This window comes from Hipposideros armiger, unplaced genomic scaffold, assembly GCF_001890085.2.
Source record: "Hipposideros armiger isolate ML-2016 unplaced genomic scaffold, ASM189008v1 scaffold_419, whole genome shotgun sequence".
Taxonomy (NCBI): domain Eukaryota; kingdom Metazoa; phylum Chordata; class Mammalia; order Chiroptera; family Hipposideridae; genus Hipposideros; species Hipposideros armiger.
This window is the reverse complement of record NW_017731769.1, coordinates 177687-197565: the sequence shown is the minus strand read 5'-3', so window position 1 is coordinate 197565 and position 19879 is coordinate 177687. Positions and strand designations below refer to the sequence as shown.

The 19879-nt window shown below is 36.7% G+C and overlaps 1 protein-coding gene across 1 annotated transcript in view; it reads right to left on the bottom strand.

Annotated features, from left to right (window-relative positions):
* Window positions 1–19789, bottom strand: part of GABRA3 (gamma-aminobutyric acid type A receptor subunit alpha3) — a 234263-nt gene extending 214474 nt beyond the window's left edge. The window contains exon 1 of the mRNA XM_019664274.1: window positions 19615–19789. The gene's annotated coding sequence lies outside the window, so the exon portion shown is untranslated. The remainder of the gene's footprint in view (window positions 1–19614) is intronic.
* Window positions 19790–19879: the final 90 nt, after the last annotated feature.

The window sequence follows — 19879 nt, the reverse complement described above, 5'->3', positions numbered from 1 at the left end:
CACAATGATGGTGCCAACTTGGGCCAGTGAAGCAACGTCCTCCACAACTAGACTGAAGAACAAAAGGACAGCAACTTGTCTGTTTCCCTTCCCCCGATTCCCCAATAAAATCTTTTTAAAAAAGATGTAAATCAGAAGTGGTAGATATTTAAAAACAGCAATTCTGTAAGTCAAGACTATAGACTCTGAACTAAAAGCTCAAAGGACAGCATAAACCCTAGATTGGATATGGCCAAGGAAATAATTAGTGAATTTTAAGATATTTCTGAGGAACAAACTCAGAATGAAACACTGAGAGATAAAGTGAAAAGTTGAGAGACCTGGGTAACAGACCCAGAAGCTCCAACCAAAGCCTAATAGCAGTTCCAGAGGTAGAAAATAATTAGTATAGAAGAGTGATATTGGCATATATACTCGTGTGTGTAATTTTGTACTAATTTAAACCATCATATAATAGTGTTGGCAAAAGAAGGATACTTGCATACATATTAAACTAAGAGAATTTACTACCTACAGACTCTGAAAAGAGAAAATAACTACAAGAAATAACTATACGGAAACATACAAGAAACTATAAAGTACAAGACTTTTTAAAATCTTAAAAGTCCTTTCCAGTTAGTCAATTGAACATAAGCATTTGTTTCTGCTTTGTACTGAAACCCCACCAAAGTGGCAGTAAAAGGATTTATTTTAATTCACAAACCAACAAGGACAAAGAGAAAGAAAGATGTGACAATAAAAACATTTCACAAGACATCTCCAGCCCTATTTGTCACCCAGGATACAAGAAATTGGATCTGTATTTCCAATGAAGACACTTAGAATATCCATTTCTGTTGGACATTCTCAGTCCAAGAGAAAGGGCCTAAAAACATTGACCATATAGTTCTCAACAAAACACCCTCAGCAGATAATATACATCCTCACTCAGCATTTCCAAACAGTTTTCAATGCTCCACTTTTAATGAGGAACAAACAACCAAGGAACAGAAGACCCATGAGGAAAGCCTCTAACATGAAAAATAAATAACAAAAAAACAAAACAAAACAAAAAACAAAGACATTTGGAGAGAAAAGGCTCTCCAAGAAGATGAAAAGCATAAAAAGTTATATCATTAATAACCTTGGAGAGATCAGACAAAATATTGCATCCAAGAAAACAGAACAAATTTCTATTAGAAAGGATCATTCAAAGAACAATTAAAAAAACATTAGAAGTTAAAATCATGATAGAGGAAATGAAAAACTCAATAGAAGGGTTGGTGGATAAAACTGAAGATACCTCTTGAAATACAGAGTATTTAAACAAGGAGATAGAGGACAAAAAAAAGTAAGGAAATTAAAAAACTCACCTTGGAAGGCCAACGTTTAAATAGTAGGTGGAAAGAAGAAGCAGAAAGAGATAGAGAGCTAGGAAGGTTTGAGTGGGAGAGACAGAAAGAGGGATGGAGGGAAGGCGGATGAGGGGAGGGTGAGGGGAGAGGAAAGGGGGAGACGAACAGAGAGAAGAAAATGGCAGTAAGAAAGTTCTCATAATAGAAGAGTCACTTGAGTACTCAGCACAATGGATGAAAATAGATCACAAGAAGACACAACATTGTTAGAACACTAGATAAAAAGATTATTCTACATGTTTCAGGAGAAAGAGCGACAGAGTGTCAAGCACATATGTTCAGGAATCAGAATAGCTTTGGACTTCTTAACAGCAATTCTGGAAGCTGGAAGGAAGTGAAGCGATGCTTTCAAACTTCTGAAGGAATGTAATAGGATATAAATACCAAAAGAATTATCTGAAATGGTTGAAAATGTCTGCTTCTGGGAAGAAGGGAGAAAACTACTGTTTTTTGTAACAAACCTCGGAGAAATATTTGACTTTAAACTAAGTTCCCATATAATTTTGATAAAGATCAAAAACAATTTTTTAAATCATACCAAAATATTATGACTAACTTTAGGTTGTTAACATTTAAAAACAGAATAAATAGATAATGTTCTATAAAAATAATAGAAGAAATAGCAAGCTGGACTAGGACAGAAATTGAACCCAGAGGTTAAATCTAAAATCTCCCTCCACACACCTGTAGTGAGGGTGAATGGGATCACAGGAGAATCGAAAGTCAGTTTTATTAAACTGTCATGAATGTTAATCTTACCTTTTGCAAACTGTTCCAGAAACTGGAAAAAGATGAAACACTATGTAACCTATTTTGTGAGCTAGTGTAATATTGATTTCAAAATTGAATAGAAACAATAAAAGCAATTTATAAACATCGATAAACTTCTAAAGGTCAAACACAAATAAATATGGCCACATATAACCCGTAATCAAGTAGATTTATCCCAGAAAAGAAAGGACAACTTAATATCAAATTATCTATGCAATGCACAATTCTGAAAAAGCAGGCAATAAAAGAGGTTGAATTACCTACAGTAATTTAAAACCATATGTTAACATATTATATCAAAGGAAGTATATGAAAATCTCAATAAATGAAGAAAAAACATGCAATGAAATTCTCCTCTTAGTCATAATAAAAATCTTAGCATATTAGAAATACAAGGGAATTTCCTTCATTTGATGGAGAATATCTACCAATAACCTATTCTAAATACTGTACTTAATGGAGACACTTTAGTAAAAATCTCACTCAAGTCATGAAAAAGACTAGGACAGTGCCATTCCTGTCACTAAGTCATATTATATTGTGTGTTTTAGCCAAAACAATAAGAAAGGAAGTAATACATCAATATAAGAATTTTAAAAGAAAGACAAAATATTTGCAGGAGATATAAAAAATATAGAAAATCCAAAAGGATCAGTAACAAATAATAAGAACAAATAAGAATCTTCAAAGATGCTAGACATAAGACCAGTTTACAAATATCAATTAGGAAATCTAATAGAAAAAAGGATTCTAATTAAAATGGCCATAAAAATAAAATGCATTGGTAGTTCCAAAATAGTCATGGAGATGTAAACTACAGCATAGGGAATAGAGTCAATAATGTTACAACAATTATGTATAGTGCCAGGTTGGTGCTAGACTAATCAGGGGGATCATTGCAGAAATTATATAAATGTCTAACCACTATGCTGTACACCTGAAACTAATATAAAATAATATTGAATGTCAACTGTAACTGAAAAAAAGAAATAAAGAATTTTTAAAAATTATAAAACATAGCTAAATAAGTACATATTGGAGTTTTTATAGCTTTAAATACTTGTATTAGGCAAGAAAAACCTCAAATCAATGATCTAAGATTCCACCTTAAAAACTTAAAAATCAAGAGCAAATTAAATCCAAGGAAGCAGAAGAAAGGAAATAATAAAGATAGAAGGATTCAATGAAATAGAAAAACAATAGGGAAAAATCAATGAAACTAACAGCTAGTTGTTTGAAAAGTTCAATAAAATTAGTAAACTTCTACCCAGATTGATGAAGAGAAAAAGAGAGAAGATAAAAATTACCATTATCAGTAATGTAAACAAGTATGTCACTACAGGTCCTTCAAACATTGAAAGGATAATTAGAAAATATTATGAACAAATTTATGGAAATAAACTTAATGTAGATGAAATGAACAAATTCCTTGAAAGACATAAATCATGAACTCTCACTTAAGAAGAACGAGATATCCTGAATAGTCCTTTATCTATTAAATAACTTAAAATCATAGGTAAAAACCTTACCATAAAAAAAAAAATTCCAAATCGAAAAACTTCGAAAAGCCCAGATGGCTTCACTAGTGATTTCTACCAAGCACTAAGGAAGAAACAGTACCAATTCTACATAAACTTTTTCTGAAAATAGAAGAGGAAGGAACTCCCCAATTCATTTTATGAGGCCAGAATAACTCTTTACCCAAACCAAATAAATATAAGAAAAGAAAATTAAAGGTCAGTATCCCTAATGAAACATAGACACCAAAACAAAAACAAAACAAAACCCATGAAAAACATTAACAAATGGAATCCAGAAATATATAACAAGGATAATACATCATAACCAAGCAGAGTTTTATCCTAGGAATGCAAAGGTGGGTTAGCACTTCAAAAATAATCACTGTGATTCATCATACCAATGGACTTAAAAAGATAATTTCAATAGATACAGGAAAGCATTTGAAAAATCCACCATACATTCATGATAAAATCCCTCAGCAAACTACAGATAGAAGGGAACTCCCTGAAACTTATAAATGGCATGTAAAAAAATGTGAAGCTGACTTCATATTGACTGGTTAAAGATGGAATACTTCCCCCTATAAGATGGAGCAAGGAAAGATCTGCTCTAACCACTTCTATTCAACATTCTATTAGAGGGCCTATCAAGTTCAAATACAGCAAAAACAAAACAAAACTAGAAAAAAAGTATACAAATCAGAAAAGAGGAAATAAAACTCTTCATACCCAGACAACAAAATAGTCTACATAGAAAATCCCAAGAATCTTAAAAGTTATGAGAATTAATGAGTTTTGTGAGGTCATGGGACATGAAGTTAATATATAAAATTAACTGTATTTCTTTTTTTTTCAATAATATTGGTAATGTTTTATTTCATCTCAGTGATGGATACACAGGTGTTCTTTTTGTGACATTCAATGTTATTTTATATTAGTTTCAGGTGTACAGCATGGTGGCTAGACATTTATATAATTCAAGAAGTGATCCCCCTGACTAGTCTAGTACCCACCTGGCACCATACATGGATATTACCATATCACTGACTGTATTCCTTATGCTGTACTTTACATCCCCCTTGACTATTAACTGTATTTCTATATATAATAAACATTCCAAAGTTGAAAAATTTTAAATGCCTTTATAATAGCACCAAAAAAATGAAATACTTAAGATAAATTTAATAAAATATATGTAAGACCTATACACTGAAAACTACAAAAACATTGTTGAGAAAATTTAAAGAAGAAATAAATAATGAAAAGATATACCATGTTCATGTATCAGGAGACTGCAGATTGTTTACATGTAATTTTTCCCAAAATTGTTGTGTACATTTAATTCAGTTCCACTAAAGCTTCCAAAAGGATTTTTGTGAAGAAATTGATCAGTTGCATAGAAAATTTATGTGGAAATACAAAGGACCAAGGATAGCCAAAATATTTTCTTAAATGAAGAACAAAGTTGGAGGATTTGTAATACCTTATTTGAAGATTCACTATAATGCTATAGCAGAGTTTCTCAGCCTTAACATCATTAACATTTGGGGCTGGATAATACTTTGCTGTTAAGAGGCTGCTTGGCCTCTACCCACTAAATGCCAGTAACACCATCCTCCAGTGTGACAATCAAATATGGCTCCAGACATTGCCAAATGTCCCCTGGGGGCGGGGCAGGATGCCCCAGTTGAGAACCACTGAATTACAGTAATTGATATAATGTGGTAACATTGCAAGTTTACACACATAGATCAAAGAGACAGAATAGAGTCCAGAAGTAGACCCACACGTATATGGTCAATTTATCTTGGACAAAGATACCAAGGTAATTCAATGAGCAAAGAATAGTCTTGACAATAAATAACGCTACAAAAATGACCAAAAAAAATGGACATGCGTATGAAATATATATAACTATAACTTTATTTGGCCCCAAAGACAAAAGTCATCTAAACATGCACCAAAGATGTAAATCAAAGAAGTGAAATTATAAAATTCTAGAAGAAAGCAAATAAAAGGGTCATTTTGAACTTAGGCAGACTTCTCAAAATACAGAAGGTAAACGTCATAATATAAAACCCATATACAAAATGAAAACTAGTCACAGAATGGGAGAAAATATTTTTGAAACACACATCTTTTAAATGTGTATGTATGTATTTTTAAATATGTATATAACAATCTATTGTATTTCTCTATACACTAGGAAACATTATCATTCAATAACAGGAATACAAATATACCAATTTTAAAATGGGCAAACAATTTTAATGGACATTTCTCTAAAGATGATATACAGATGGCCAATAAGCACATGAAAAGATGCTCAATGTCATTAGTCATAGGGAAATGCAAATTAAACCACAATTATCTACCACTACACATTCACTAGAATGGCTAAAAGATTGACAAGATATAAATTTAATATATAAAAGTGAAATTACTTTCCTAATAAAACATAGCACTATTTACATTAGTACCAAAAGATGAAATACTTAGGTAAAATCTAAAAATATACATACAAGATCTATATGAGGAAAACTACAAAACTCTGATGAAACAAAGATCTGAATAAACGGAGAGATATTCCACATTGATGGATATGAAGATGCAACATTGTTAAGTTCAGTTTTTGTCAACTTCATCTATAGATTCAACACAATCCTAATCAAAATTTGTGGATATCAACAAACTGATTCTAAAGTGTATATGAAAAGATAAAAGACCCACAATAGTAAAAAAAGAAAAAGAAAAGACAAGGAATATGGTTGAAGTACTAACGTACAGGAAACAAGACAGTGTGGTATTGGTGAGAAGAGACACATAGATCAATGGAACAGAATGGAGACCCCCAGAAATAGACCCACACAGACAGAGTCAGCTGATCTTTGACAAATGAGCAAGGGCAATTCAACAGAAAAGGGATAATCTTTCAACAAATGGTGCTAGAACAACTAGACATCCACACACACAAAAATGAATCTACACCCAGGCCGTTCACAAAAATTAACTCAAAATGGATCACAGACATAAGTGTAAAATGCAAAACTGCAAAATTTCTAGAAGAAATATATAGAAGAAAAGCTATGTGACTTTGGTTTTGGTGATGAGTTTTTAGATACAATTCCAAAAGCATGACGACCCATAAAAGAAAAAAATGATAAATTAGACTTCATTAAAATGAAAAATGTATGCTGTGTGAAAGACACTGTTAAGAGAATGAAAATACAAGACTTAGACTGGGAGAAAATATTTGCAAAGTACATATTTGATAAAGAATTTGTATCCAAAATATTCAAAGAACTCTTATAACTCAAAAACAAGGAAACAAACAACTGAGTTAAATATAGACCAAAGATCTGAACACCTCAGCAAAGAATATATACAGATGACAAATCAGCATATGAAAATATGCCCAACTCATATGTCATTAGAGAATTGCAAAGTCAAAAAACTATGAGGTGCCACTACATATCAATTAGAGTAGCTAAAATCCAAAATGATGACAACACCAAGTGCTGGTGAAAATTTGGAGCAACAGGAACACTCATTCATTGCTGGTGGGAAGGCAAAATGGCACAGCCACTTTGGAAGACAGTCTGGCAGTTCCTTACAAAGCTAAACATAGTCTTACTATATGATCCAGCAAGTGTGCCCTTAGTATTTACCCAAATGAGTTGAAAAATATCATGTTGAATGGCAACTATAATTGAAAAAAAAAACAAAAAACGTCATGAGGATGTAAGGTACAGCATAGGGAATATAGTCAATAATATTGTAATAACTATGTGCAGTGTCCGATGGGTAATAGACTTATTAGGTGATCACTTCATGAGGTATACACATGTCTAACCACTACGTTGCTTTGTACACCTGAAACTAATATAATATTGTATGTCAATAGTAATTGAAAAACAGATTAAAAAAATTTTTTAAAGAAAATATATATTCACACAAAAAACTACACATGGATGTTTGTAGCAGTTTTATTCATAATTGCCCAAACTTGGAAGCAACCACAATGTCCTTCTATGGTAAATGGGGACAAAAAGACTGTGATACATCTAGATAATGGAATATTATTTGGCAATAAAAAGAAATAAGCTATCGAGCCAAGAAAATATATAGAAGATCCTTAAATGCACATTGCTAAGTGCAAGAAGCTAATCTGAAAAGGCTACATGCTGTAAGATTCCAACTATATGACATTCTGGAAAAAGCAAAACTATAGACAGTTAAAAGGTCACTGGTTGTTGGGGGTTCAGAGGAGAGGTAGGGGTGAATAGGTGGGCCCCCTATTTAGGGCAGTGAAATATTCTCCATGATGCTGTACTGGTAACATAAACTTGTCAAAACTCATAGAACTGCAGAACACAAAGAATGAACCAAATGCAAACTGTGGATGGACTTTAGTTAATATTAAATATCAATATTGGTTCATCAGTTGTAACAAATGTACATTAATGCAAGATGTTAATAATGTGGGTGTGTATATAACAACTCTCTATACATTTTAGTCAACTTTTTTGTAAATCTAAGACTGTTCTAAAAATAAAGTTTATTAGTTTTAAAAAGGCCAAAAATACCAAATCCTGGCAGGGATGTTAAGCAACTAAGACTCTCATAGGCTGCTAGTGGGAATATAAAATGGTAGAGCCATTTTAGAAAACAGTTTGTCAGTTTCTTATAAAGTCAGATATTCACTTCCCATATAGCTTAGAAGTTCCCTTCATAGGTATTTACTTAGAATAAATGCAAACATATGTGCAAAGAAAAACCTATAGAAGAACATCTAGAACAGCCTTACTTATAAGAGCCAAAAATGGAAACAACCCAAAAGTCCATCAAGTAGCGAGTGGTTACACCACTCAGCAATAATAAAGAACAAACTACTGACACATGCAACAATATAGATGAATCTTAAAAAATCATATGCTAAGTGAAAGAAGCCAGACACCAAAGGCTACATACTATATGATTCTGTTTATATGATATTATAGAAGAAGCACAACTACAGAGGGTGCCAAAAAATGTATATAATTTTAAGAAAGGAAAAAAACTATTAAAATTGTAATACTCAATATATACCGATAACAAAAGATGAATACAAGTCATGTGTATACATTTTTTTGGCATCCATGGTATAAAGACAGAAAACAGATGCGTGGTTGCCCGGGGTTGGGTAAGGGGAAGGATTGACTGCAATGGGGCACAAGTGAACATTTTGAGGTGAGGGAAATGTTCCATATTGTATTGTGGTGGTGGTTGTGGTTATATGATCATATATGCTTATCAGTGCTCTTTGAAATGTATACTCTCAAAGGGTAAATTTTATGTAAATGATACTTTAATAAACCTAACTGGAAAAGTGAAAGATGCCTAGACTATGTCTTATTTGTAAAGGTATTATTAATAAAATTACAAACCACCATCTAAGATTATAAAAACAGACTTAAATAAATGCCAAAAATAAAACAACATTTACGAATTATGCAATTTCTTTGTCAAAAAGATATCAATTCTTCTCTAAATCATTCTACAGATTTAATAAAATTCTGAGAAAAACCAACATGATTTCCTAGGAATTTAAAAATCTTGTTTTAAAATTAAGAGAGCAAAGGGCCAAAAATAAGACAATTCAGAAAGAACAGAAAAGTGGTGTGGGTACGGGTGAGAGCGTGAACAATAGCCAACCTTACAAATATCAAGATTCATAAAGTATTCATAATTAAAGCAACACAAGTGTAGACAAATGGATTAATGGAGCATACAGATAGCCTAGAAATAGACCCAAATATGTGTAAAAACTGGGCAATATGATGGAGTTTGCATTCTAAACCAGTTATATATTGGGTTGTCGGAAAAGTCATGACACATTTTTGCAACGAAAAACAGAAAAAATACGTCATGACTTTTCTGACAATCCAATATAAATGATATTGAAAAAAGTGGTATTTGACATAGAAAAAAATTGGCCCATATTTCACATCACATGCAAAAATAAAATCCAGATGGTTTTAAAAGTAAATGTAAAGCAAAATTTTAAAATACTTCAAAGAAAATCTGGAGAACATTTTTCCGATCATGGTATAATAAAAATATTTCTTAAATATGACACAAAAATCACAAGTCATGAAGGAAAGATTAATAAATTGATCATGAAATTTTAAAATTTCTGAATGATCAAGGAGCCCATAAACAACATATAAAGCCAAGGTGACATATTAAAAGCAGATATATGTAACATACATAACTGACAAATAATTAGTATTCAGAATATATAAAAAACTCTTACAAATCGTTAAGCAAAAAGTGACCAAACAGAACAATAAGCAAGTGTGGGTGGCTCTGGGTGCTGTGTTTTGGGAGGGTATGGTGACAAATGCAGCTGGGCCTAGACACAAGGGAAGATAAAGTTTATCTGCAATGGTTTATTTACTTAACTAAAAACACATCTGAGGGCTGGCTGAGTGGCTCAGTTGATTAAGAGCTCGCTCAAGAGTTTGAGCTCTGAGCAACAGCGGTTCGATTCCTGGCCCAAGCTGAGCTGCCACTGAGCTGCCAATAGGTGGCAGGATGGCTCAGCTAAAAAACAAAACAAAACAAAAAAACCCACATCTGAAGCAGAAAAGACAAAAAGCTAACACTTGTTCATTAGGAGCAGTATAGGGGTGGTTATTTGCTCATTGTTTTAGATGCTTCTCTGAGTTTCTTTCTAAATATTTTAAATTCTTCAAAATTAAAAAAGAAAAAAACAAGAAAATAAACTTGTAAAGTATAAATTTTAATAATAAATTTGAGCAAAGTGAAGAAATAGAAGTTAAAATTATAAATAACAATTTCTCTGTTTACTGACCATAATAAATTAGCAAAAATAATGATAGAAAGAGCCCCTTAAAGATAGGTAGAGGACCTTAATACACCTTTCTCCAAAGAGGACATACAGATGGCCAATAGACATATGAAAAGATGCTCAACTTCACTAATCATCTGAGAAACGCACATTAAAACCATGAGGTAATGAGATATCACCTCATACCAGTTAGAATGGTTATCACCAACAAGACAAATAATAACAAGTGTTGGAGAGGCTGTGGAGAAAAAGGAACCCTCATACACTGTTGGTGGGAATGCAGATTGGTGCAGCTGCTATGGAAGGCAGTGTGGAGGTTCCTCAAAAAATTAAGAATAGAATTACCATATGACCCAGTAATCCCTCTCCTGAGTCTATACCCCAAAAATCTGACAACATTTATCCTTAAAGATATATGTGTTCCAATGTTCATTGCAGCTTTATTTATGGTGGCCAAGACATGGAAGCAACCAAAGTGTCCAATAGATGATTGGATAAAGAAGATGTGGTATATACACAATGGAATACTACCCGGCCATAAGAAAAGATGATAGTTCCATTTTTGACAACATGGATGGATCTTGAGATTATTATGCTAAATGAAATAAGTCACACAGAAAAAGTCGAGAACCATATGATTCCACTGCAATGTGGGATATAAAACTGAAAGCAACAAAGGAACAAGACAAACAAATGAAGAAACAAAAACTCATAGACACAGACAATAGCTTAGTGGTTACCAGAGGGTAAGGGGGGAGGTGTGGTAGAAGAGGGTAAAGGGGGCCAAATATATGGTGATGGAAGGAGAACTGACTCTGGGTGGTAAACACACAATGTAATATATAGGTGATGTATTACAGAATTGTGCACTTGAAACCACTTAGTAATTTTACTAACCATTGTCACCCCAATAAACTTGAATTAAAAAAAGATCCCCTTCATGAAGTTAAAAACATAAAATAAAGGTTACTGCTATTATTAACTCTATACAGACAGACACATAGAGATGTAGAACCCACACAGCTAGTAAGTATTACAGAAAAGCTGAATTGATAAAAATTCTTTTAAAACTACAATAATATTCAAACTTTGTAACTAGGACAAGTGACAAACTGAAAAAATGGAAAATAGTTGAATCCCAAAGAGAACCTACTATATATAACAATTGATAGATATTAAATGTGGCATCGGAACAGTGGGAAAAGATGAATTATTCAATATTTGGTGTTAGGAAACACTTGAAGGGGGAAACAATTTAGATAATTACCTCATACTACACACCAAAATAAATTCCAGGGGGATTAAGCAATTAAACATAAGCAATAAAAGCAAAATCCATTTAAGGACTTAGTCACTGTTGGATGGGGAAAAACTTCTTAAACATGAACTCATCCCCCCAAAATAACAAATGTAAAGATATACACACACACACACACACACACACACATGTGCGTGCATGCGTGCAAAAGTTGATTTGTGCATCAAAGTTAATTTAAAACCCAAACTTGAAAAAATATATTCCATATATACCACAAAAGGAAGGTCTAATGTCTACAAAGAAGAATACATTGTCCATACAAGTGAGTGACAGAAACAACTGACTCTGGGAGGTGAACACACAATGCAATATATAGATGATGTATTATAGAATTGTACCCTTGAAACCTATATAATTTTACTAACCAATGTCGCCCCAATAAATTTAATAAAAAAGAAACATGTAAGTTTTCAATAGAAAAATGTACATAGGTCATGAATATGTTCATAGGACGGAAACAAAAGTGACCAAGAAACACAAGAATGTATTCATGCTCACTAAAATAGAAGAAACATACTAAAACAGTAAGGTACCATTTTGCCTGTATCAGATTGGTAAAGCTTTTAAAAGAATAGCAATAGCCAGCACTGGCAGAGGTGTATGAGCAAAAATCGGCCGTCTTACAAAGTGGGACCACTTCACACATAACCCAAGAGCCTTTAAAACTTTAATATCCTTAGGCCTAGTAATGCCTCTTATAAAAACCCATCTGAAGAAAATCATTCACTCAACAAATATTTAGTAAGGATCTACAGTGTGTCAGATATTGTGTTCGAGGGGCTTATATTTTAATACAAGGATCCAGACAGTAAATAAGTAAAATATCTAGTCCATTAGGTGATGATACAGACCAAGAATAAAAAGTAAAACAAGAAAGAAGAGTGACCGTGTGGGGGAGAAGGGTTTGCATTTTTAGGTTTACATAGTCCTTGTAGAAGACCTCACTGAGGTGACATTTGAATAAAGATCTTGAAAGAGGTGAAGATCAAAGAAGCAAAGGTTTATGTATAAAGGTATACATTGCAGGGCTATTCATGAGAACTTACAATTGGAAACAACTTACATGACCAATCTGAGGTCTGTTAAAAAATTATGGTATAGGGCCGGCCGAGTGACACGATGGTTAAGAACTGGCTTGGGACACCAGAGGGCCCCGGTTGGGATCCTACATATGAGGGCCAGTGACACTGCCCTCCACAGCTAAGATGCTGAACAACAGCTCAACCTGGAGCTGGGCTGCCGTGAGTCGCCGGCCATGGCATGGGCTGCAGCCCCTGCTGCAGTGGGTTGCCATGGGCTACCGTGTGTAGCCAGCAGCCAGCGTGAGCGGCCAGCAGCCGTAGTGAGTGGCCGTCCAGAAGCCGGCGACTGATCTGCCTCGCCTGGGAAGAGCGCAATGATGGTGCCAACTTGGGCCAGTGAAGCAACATCCTCCACAACTAGACTGAAGAACAAAACGACAGCAACTTGTCTGTTCGCCTTCCCCCAATTCCCCAGCGCTGTTCCTATCACCCAATTCCCCAATTAAAAAAAAATTATGGTATAAATCGTACAACTGAAAACTATGCAGCTGTCAAAAATTGTTTAAAGGCTGTAGAATGCCGCCGCGGGGAAATGCTCACAATATAGTAGCAATGGAGAAGCCAAATATAAAATAGTACATATAAGGTGGGATCCTAAATATGTGAACATGAAAACACACCTGGAAGGAGGTAGGACAAGTTTTCTTTGGACTAAGTATTTAGAGGTTATTTGTATTAACTTTTTTCCATTTCCCAAATGTTCTGTTATGAGGCTATTTTATTTTTCTAATGAGGGAAAAACAGTTTAAAGGTAGATATTACAGTTTTAAGGTAGACTATAAATGTACACATATTTTTAAATGGTGGTGCTGGTCAGCCATGCCTAGAGTCCAGACTTGGACATTACGTGTTAAGGGTGATAATGAAAACTGAAGCATCTCCTATAGAACATACTCAAAACATATATCACGTGAACTCAAGAATTGGTAATATATGGACTAGAGAAAAGAACAAACTCTCTTTAAACTTTTGAATGGCTATTTAGGAAAGGGAAATGGAAATTACTCAGGAAATAGAAATTCCAGTTGTGCCAAGGAGCAAGACCAATGGGTTGGATTCAGAAGACAAATTTCAAGTCAGTATGAAAAAGAATTTGCTAACAATCACAGCTATATCTGGCGGTGGTAAGCAACCTTTCCTGGAACTATTCACACTGACAGTAGATGACCATGTGTACAGGGTGATAAGGGGCCGCCATTACACGATTAGTAAGGACGCTGCTATTCCCGAGCTCCTCTGGAACTATTTTGAAAGGTTATTTTATGCTATGATCACATTTACCTACCCTTCTGTTGAAAAACAACAACAACAAGTAATGCTTGATTCCTTCTAAGAAATCATTTTTACAGAGAAAAGCACCCTTCAAAATATATATCCTAGATTAAGAAGTATAAATTGGTAGTTACAAAGTAATCATGGGGATGTAAAGTACAGCATAGGGAATGTAGTCAGTAATATTCTAATAACTATGTATAGTGTCGGATGATAGATTTATTGGGGTTATCACTTTGTGAGGTATATAAATGTCTAATACACTATATTGTTTTGTACACATGAAACTAATATAATAATAATATTTTAATAACTATGTATAGTGCTAGGTGGGTACTACACTAATTGGGGAGATCACTTCGTAAATTATATAAATGTCTAATTACTATGTTGTACACCTGAGACTAATATAAAATAATATTGAATGTCAACTGTAATTGAAAAATGAAAATAATTTAAAAATATATGTAAAATAAAATTTTAAAATATACATCCTGGAGATTTATGTTTTTCTTTCTGTGTACGGTGAGGACTAGACTGTGCATGCACAAACATCAATACCTTTAAAACCATGATTTAAGTAGAAAACATGTTTTTCTATGACCAATATTTCCCTTTCCCACATGTCTTCCCTCCCAGAAGTGATCACCTGGACCATTACATTTCAGAATATGAGATGATCATCTTGCCTCTATGTCACAGTACCCTGCACCATTTTCTTTTCAGTGCTCTTAGTTTATTTCAAGCCAGCAGTAGTGACAACATGACCCAATACCCAGATGTACTACAGATTTTAGTTAGTTCTTTCCTGAGCTTTCGGGACAGTCACAATTTCAGACATGTCAGGAATGAAGCAAGAACAGGGCCTTCCTGCGGTATTTTCCAAACCCTGTGACTACTTCCACCAACATTAGCAATCTTCAGAATGCCATATAAAATCCTTAGTGTTGCTTAAATAAGGGACTGAGCCTGAACTGCCTGCACAGAACCACGAGAACACGGCACAGAACAGACCATGAACTATAGAACCTTATATAACTCCGAGGGTATTTATAAATCATCTGGGTCTATTAGTCCAACCCACCCCATTTCACAGTTACAGAAACTGAGACTCAAACTAGACAAGTGATTGATAACAAGAAACTAAGTCAGCATCCAAGCCTGGACTAGAATCTAGGCTAGGAGATCTGAAATTCCACTTTAAGAGAGATGAATATTGAATTCTTCATTTGTTTGTTTGTTCCGTTTCTCAAATTCACTACACTTCTCTCATCTCAGGGGCCTCATGCAGCCCCTTCCCTTCATCTGGAAAACTATTCCAGCCCTCCATCACTCCCACTCCACTCCCATGTGTCTACTCAGCCTTTAATATCCCTTCCTCAAGGAAGCTTTTCTTAAACCCCAAGCCAGATCAGTTTCCTGTTATTCGCCTTCATAGCCCCCCACCTCCATATTTTTCCTTCATAGTATTTATCACCGCTGAAATGACAATTATGTGCCTATCTGATTTATTACCACGTCCCCACCAAACCACAAGCTCTAAGTAAGCAAGAACCATGTCTGTTTTGCTTACCTTTGCATCATCTGCATGACACCTAATCACGTCATTGAATAAATAGCTGACTGAATTGATGAATGACTGAGTTCAAGATAAAGGCTTGGGACTTAGGGTGTATCAAATCCTTGCCTGGCTTCCTCTAATTCCTTCCAAATAAAATCGGGATGCCAGGTAACTCTCTGGGACAGGTAAGCTGCCCTTCTATTCCCCATAAGAAATTTATAGAAAAGGATACATACAATCTCCCAAATGCTGGAAGGAAACCAAAAGTACCTTTCTTTAATGAGTATAGGACCTCAAAAGGCATAACTAACACCAAGTAGTTTATTCATTCACTTCACAAACATCTATTAAGTACCTGCTCTACGCCATCCACTAGGCTTGTGGCTGATGGTACAATAAACTGGACTGATGCAGCCCCCTACTTGCTTGGAATAGTTCATCTAAGTGTGGAATTTATACACGCTTTAAAACAAAATCTTTATGACAGTCACAACACCTACTTTGTGAGGATAATAAGTTCTCCATCAAAGAAGATATTTCACCAGAGGGTGAATGATCACCTGGCAGAAATGATTTAGAAATTAGAACTAGGCCCAATCTGGGTCTCTTAAATTAAATAGGCAGGTAGCCTAAACCAGTGCCGCTGAAAATGGGGTCCACAGGTCAGTACCTGTCTCAACGTTTCTTACCAGGCAGCAACTGCCTAAGTGAAGAAATTCAAAATAAGCACTTGCAAAATGTTACAGCAATTTGACACAAATAATTTAATGTCGGTTGAAACTAATAATAAAACTATGAGCTTGTATTTTGTATGTTTTTTTCTCTCATTTTCTAGTAATTAGCAGTTAATGTATTTTACTAAAATAACAGTCTGGGATGGACTGGAAATTTGGGGAAGAAAAAAACTGGTCTTTCACTAAGATAGTTTGAAAAGCACAGGACTAACAGGTTCAGGATTACCTGGCAGCTTGTTAAAATGGAAAATTTCAGGTGCCACCCCAGGACCTCTGAATCAGAATTCTCCCTAGGGGATTCTTTCGCACATTAAAGTTTGAGAAGCACTGGCCGAGATGATTTCTGAAGCCCGTTAGAACCCTGAGATTTTATCATTTACTTCAGACAGAAAGCTGCAGAGCTGAAAGACCCTTGCTGATCAAGTTCATCTCATCGTTTCATAGACGGGAAAACTGAGACCCACAGAGGGAATGTCACGTGTCCAAGGTAATTAGCAAATTAGCAGAGCCAGGAATAGAACTCAAGTGTCCTAACACCAAATCAGTTTTCCACTCTAGCACACGCACTCCTATGCCACCCAGTCCCACTCTGTACCATCCCTCAGTGACGTCATCATTTGACCAGAATGTATCTCAAAAAATTCATTCTCCTTCCTTCCATATACTGTGTGACCCTTGAATCACCACTATTCCAAGTGTCTGCTTTATGGTAGTTGCCCTTAACCCCTGCTTCTCAAATCTTCCCACAGGCCTATTGTCTGGCTGCTAGCTGGACATTCTGGGCTTCAGCAGGTCTAGCACCAACTGATTCCTGCTACTTAAGAAAAGAGTTTCTTTGTTCCCGTCAGTCCACTTGATACCAGACAGCCAGCTTTTCCAAGCAAGTGAACATACTCTATCAAGGCTGCTTTAGAAGGCTCAGTAGGATCCGTCTGTGGCTGACAAAGAAGAGAATTAGATGCTAGACCATATTAATAAAAGTCTAGTCTCCCAAATGAGGCAAGTGATGATGATCCTTTAGTTGTGTTTCTGTCAGATCCAAGGCTCGCAGGGAAAGGCGTGATTGCTGTAACTATCTGAAGAGCTATTAAGAACAAACAAATTTGTTCCACATAGTCCCAAAGAACCAATGAATAAAGGTTACAGGAAGACAGATATTGGCTTATAATGGGGATCATTTTCGGACAATCAGAGTTGCTCAAAGATAGAAAGAGTCACCTAATGAGCTCTCTGTCACTGTAAGGGAGTTCACTGAGAAATCAGTCGCTGAACTGAATGCTTAGAAAAAAATTCAAGAACTGGGTGGAGAAGTAAAGCTTCATGACCTTTAGGGATCCTTCCAGTTCCAAGGTTTTAGCATTCTAAAAATTCTAGGACTGGGCAACTCAACACTCTCTGAATATAAGAGCATGATCTGGTCCTAGAAGGAATAGTCTTTCACTCAATGTGAGATGGGTGAGGCTGTGACAGTGGTAAACTGAAGTCTTTCCAGGCATCCCTCTCAAAGGAACGCCTTTTGGGTAGCTTCTTGAGGAAACCCAGGTGAGGCGTGGCGCCACAATGGGCAGCCACTATGCCTCAAGCTGAGTTCCTGCCATGCTACACAGAGGCCAGGCTACTACTTTCCAAAACATAAAATCTTGCCAAGTAGCACCTTCCTCCTGTACCTACCGACATTTGCCTAAGAGACAAAGGTACAAAATCCTCCACCAAGAGGTAGCAGGGCTTAGTGGTCTACTCCAGACTATGCATTCGAGAACCAGGTTGCTTGTGTTTCAATTCCCAGTTGGGCCATTTAATTACTCTGCAACCTTGGACAAGTTACTTAACCTCTCTGTGCCTCAGTTTCCTCATCCGTAGATCAAGGATAATAATAGTATCTGTTTCATAGGGTTGATGTAAGAATAGTACATATTAACCCCCCAGCCCAAGATCCAAAACTTACTAAGCCCTCAGCGGTGTTAGCTATCAGTATTGTTGATGCTATAATTACTATCATTGGCAGGCGGTGTAGACAACTCAAAAAGCCCCCATCCAGCAACCAGATACTTTCCCCTACCAGTTCAGACGGGCTCCACTACAAGAGCTTCACCCAGCTCTTGCAAAGCTCCAGACATCTGCTGACCCTCAATAAACCATGCCATTCCCAACAGGAATCCTGGCTCCTCAGCTGTGTCTCTAAACCCAACAGCCACCCCTCCCCCAGTCCTTCCGCCTAGGCCCCCCTCAGCCAGTCAGAGGAGCAGCAAACTGGGAAACCAGTTCCAGACAAACCATCAGGTGTTTCTCCTCACCCCCCCCCCCCACAGGGTTACAGCTGGATCCAATACCGTGCCTGCCAGTGGGATGGGGTAGGGTATCCGAATCCCTGGTCCAGCCAGTCAGCTCAATTGCCTGGGATGGAGAGTGGGCAGGCAATTGGGTTTCCCCCAGGGAAGCAAGAGAAGCTTCCTAAGTTTGTGAGGGAACTCAGGCCCAGCCCCACAATGAGCCTCTTAAAGGCAGGGGGGAGGTCTCAATCTGCTTTTAAAGGAAGCAGTTATTTACAACTTTCTATCCACTGGCAGCTGGGGGAGGTAAGAGGGAGCTGGAGAAAGGGGCTGCATGATATTCTCCTTCCTCCTTTCCAGCAGGGAGAAGCAGCTGCAGAGAAAGAGTTAAAAGAGGAAGGAAGCTCCAGCCATTACCCCATCCCCACGCCTGGGGCTGTCTGGGGGGTCACGACAGTGCTGTCTGCTCTGGCTAGGGGCCACTCAGTGGCTTTCTGCAGCAGCTGCTGGGCCCCCCAAGCAATTTGCAAGGTCAATGCTGACCTGCTTCCAAAGAGGAACAAAACAATTCACTGACAATGAAGCAAATCGCGCATACACCACATCGCAACCCGCCCCCCCCCTCCCAAATCAGGTTTTACCCCAGTGCCTCCCTGCCCAGATGCCGACTCTGGGCTTCCACCAGCCCCACTGGGTAACCCAGGATAGCATCACAGCTGCAGGGCATGTCTCGCCTCCCCAGCCAACCCAAGGAGACTCTCAGTACGGGGGAGAGATGCTATCGCTAAAGGAGACCTGAGCTGGGGGAGGGGGAAGGAGGGACATCTCTGTTTCCTTACCAAGAGCCACAGTCACTTCCCCGAAGTGGAGAGAAGAAAAGGATGAATGAACTGAAACAAGTTGGAGGTCCAGCCCCCACAGAGCGCGGCTGCCTCTTCTCTTTCTCTGGGTCTCTATCCTGGTCCCTCTCTCCTCTGTCTCTCTGGTTTGCTTGCTGGCTTGCGCGCGCTCACGCTCTCGCTCTCCCTCTGCCTCCCTCCCTCTCTCTTCCTCCCTCCCTCTCTCCTCCCTGTTCTTCTCCCCTCTTCTCTCTCTCTCTCTCTC